The 3,537-nt window shown below is 58.2% G+C and overlaps 1 non-coding gene across 1 annotated transcript; it reads right to left on the reverse strand.

Moving 5' to 3' along the window:
• Positions 1 to 1,687: 1,687 nt before the first annotated feature.
• On the reverse strand, positions 1,688 to 1,759 carry TRNAM-CAU (transfer RNA methionine (anticodon CAU)). Its single transcript has one exon. It is a non-coding gene; the product is annotated as a tRNA-Met (tRNA).
• Positions 1,760 to 3,537: the final 1,778 nt, after the last annotated feature.

Raw genomic sequence — 3,537 nt, forward strand, 5'->3', positions numbered from 1 at the left:
CTTCATCAATGATGTAGATATTGGGATAGAGAGTACGCTTATTAAGTTTGCAGATGATACCAAACTGGGTGGGGTTGCAACTTCTTTGGAGGAGAGGGACATAATTCAAAATGACCTTAGCAAGTTAGGGAAATGGTCAGAGGTAAACAGGATGAGGTTTAATAAAGAGAAATGCAAAGTGCTCCACTTAGGAAGGAACAATCAGTTCCATACATACAAGATGGGATGCGACTGTCTAGGAAGGAGCATGGTGGAAAGAGATCTAGGGGTCACAGTGGACCACAAGTTGAATATGAGTCAACAGTGTGATGCTGTTGCAAAAAAAGCAAATATGATTCTAGGTTGTATCAACAGGTGTGTTGTAAGCAAAACTCGTGAAGTTGTGGTACCGCCCCAGGGTCAGGAGCATGTCAGGTCTCTTCAGACATGCATGTGCCTATTGGGCCACGGCCCCTGGGTGTCACGCAGCTGGAGCGTGGCATGGCATGTGCTTGCACGTGCACAGGTGTCTGTGTGATCCGTGGGAGGCATGGCCCACGTGCGCGGTCCCTGGTCTCCCTCCCGCCTCCTCCCCCAAACTACTTAATTCGAACTACTTCCCCGGTACGGTCTCCCTGGATGACCCTGCCGACTCCAGTGCTGGAACTCCTTGTGGTGGCCCCTCCGGTGTGCCCAGGTCAGGGCCCTCCAGTCCCGGCTCGCTGCCTCCCGGGCTGGCACGGACCGCCCCGCCCCCCAAGAGTCGGTCGAGGGCAGGGAAGTAGGGGCAGGTGGCAGCCCCTGCTGCGGCGCCGCCCCTGGTGGCCATGGCGTACGCCTGCCGCAGCTGTTTTACTTTCAGGTGCTCCCACGGCAGAAGATGCAAAAGGCCCTGGAAGGAAAGCCCTCCTGCTTTTTTACCTCGGGAGGATGTGGGCTACCAACCGAAGCTCTGAGCCAAGGACTGAAGGACCCGTCCAAGCCGTGGCCGTACTCCCGAGACTTGACCGAAGCCAGCTCTCTCTTCCATGACTGCTGCAAGCCTCAACCGAGAACGTGGCGAGTGCTCCCACAATTCCCTCTCCCCCTTTCCATTGAGGATTCTGAAGGACCGTCAGCTGGTGATTTTTGGCTCTGACTGTAAGGGATGAATTGAGCCGGGAACGTAGCTGGTCCTCTTGGGCTGGGCAGAAGCTTTTGATGGGATGAGATGGGTTTTGGTCAGCCGGCGTGTGCCTAAAGAGCGTGGGTGGTGGCGATGCGGGAGAAGCGGCGCGTCGGAGGGAATTGCTCGCGTGTCCTGTTGTTGAGCAGTATGGCGAAGGCAGAAGTTCTCTTTGTGAGGGGCTTGGCGTGCCTCGGAGTAGTAGAGCAAGGCCAGTGTTGATGCTGTGGCAGCTCTTTGTCTAGGCGTTTTGTCTAGGCCTGAATGAAGGCTCTGGGTAGCGTGGTCCAGAAGTGCTTTGTTCCACGAGCGTCTGGAGAGCCTCCCTGGCGCGCTCCCTGAGCGGGTCCCGGCGGCCCTTGTGGGTGGGAAAAGGGCAGGAGGAAGCCCTGTTGCCTGAGGACAGAAGAGGAGGCCTCCGTGCCTCCCACACAGGAAGCGGGGGGCTGCCGAGAGCTTCCCCGCAGGCGGCATCCTGGCCTGGCCTTTAGCTACTTGCAGCCTGGAGTGAAGGCGCGGAGTCAAAAGAGGCCGGCCCACACGTAGCAGAGGATGGTTTCGATCCATCGACCTCTGGGTTATGGGCCCAGCACGCTTCCGCTGCGCCACTCTGCTCCCTTTGGGCTAGACTGCCCGCAATCCACTCTAGCACCTGGGCTGCACTGGCACGGCCAGGCAGAGGAGCAGGCTGCTAGGCAGCGTTTCGGAAAGGCCTTCGAGGTCTCTGTGGCGCAATGGGTCAGTGCGTTTGGCTGTTAACTGAAAGGATGGTGGTTCGAGCCCACCCGGGGACGTGGCTACGCTCGGCCTCCTGGCGCTTGCTAGCGGGCTCCCTTTTGCCACCTCCAAGCCATCCCTCTCGGCCTCGGTGAGGTCACCTTGTGGCCGGCAAGGTTCAGGGGCCGTGCCGTGCCACGGGAGCCCGTCTCCCAGCAACCGCGCCGGGGCCTCGGCCTCAGGGCTTAAGCCCCGAGCCCAAGCGCGAAAGCTCCAGCCGGGCAGGTGTCGCTCCCCTCCCGCCTCTACGCCAGCTGAGAGGGAGAAACGCACGAGCCGCGCGGGTTCTTAGCCGCCTCCCTCCTGCGGGCCTGTTTGCTGCGCAGACCTCTGGGCCTGTCTCATGCCTCCCCTGGGAAGCGTGGCCGCGCGAACTGAGCCCCAGTCGCAGCTCCTGAGGTTTCCTGTGCAGCCTTGGACTTGCATGGCTGCCATGGTTTCTCTTTGGAAGGGACTCGGTCCCGCTTGGACAGGCGACTTGCCCGTGTGACTCCAAACTCCATCTTGTGGCTGTCTTTTTCCCCCACAGCCAGAACACCAGGATTCGCCTCCCACGGCAGAAGATGCAAAAGGCCCTGGAAGGAAAGCCCTCCTGCTTTTTTACCTCGGGAGGATGTGGGCTACCAACCGAAGCTCTGAGCCAAGGACTGAAGGACCCGTCCAAGCCGTGGCCGTACTCCCGAGACTTGACCGAAGCCAGCTCTCTCTTCCATGACTGCTGCAAGCCTCAACCGAGACCGTGGCGAGTGCTGCCCGTGCTCCCACAATTCCCTCTCCCCCTTTCCATTGAGGATTCTGAAGGACCGTCAGCTGGTGATTTTTGGCTCTGACTGTGTGACGGACCGGGCCGTATCTGGGCACAGCTTAGGGCGTCCGCTCAGGGCGAATTGCTCAAATCCGGGGTTCCTTACAGCCCCCGACTGGCGACCTCTCCACACAGGCCACAAACCAGTCTCACAGAGCGCTTCAGCAGCCTGCCTGAAGCCTCCCGAGCAAAACCCCTCCGACACCCCAGCAATATCCGTGCCCCAGATGGCCCCGGGCCTCATACCCGGGTGGGGGGTCCTAGCACCCAATCCCACCTACCCCGAACAAGTTCTGTCCGGTTCCAAGAAACCAGCCACAGATCCCTGGTCAATTTACCCTCTGGACCTTACCCACAAATCACGCTGGGCCAATCCTTTAGAATCTATATCTAAAGGTTTATTATTACAAGAAAGAAAAGCCTGAGAGTAAGGTTATTAAAGTACAGTACGTTACATGCACCGAATCTCCCAGTCCTCGATGCAGGCTCTAGCAGAGATGTTGCAGCTGCTGGTTAAAAGTCCTTATTGCACATCCTACGATCAGGATGGGTTCACAGGTCTTCCGGGCTCTTCAATCCCTGCACTGCTGCCTCTGGGATGAAGTGCTGAGCTGAGAACAAAATGGCCTCGACCACATGGCCTCTTTATACTCCTTCCTGGCCTCTTCTTGTATGCAGCAGGTCACCTGGTCAGAGGCCAATCTCTACGTTTCCTGCTGGCTGCCCTCAGGTGACAAATCCCATTCTTTGGGTGTGTCCATAGCCTATTGAGAGTCATTGTTCCACAGGGCTTTGCTACTCAGCCTGTCCA

Source organism: Pelodiscus sinensis, chromosome 25, assembly GCF_049634645.1.
Source record: "Pelodiscus sinensis isolate JC-2024 chromosome 25, ASM4963464v1, whole genome shotgun sequence".
Taxonomy (NCBI): Eukaryota; Metazoa; Chordata; order Testudines; family Trionychidae; genus Pelodiscus; species Pelodiscus sinensis.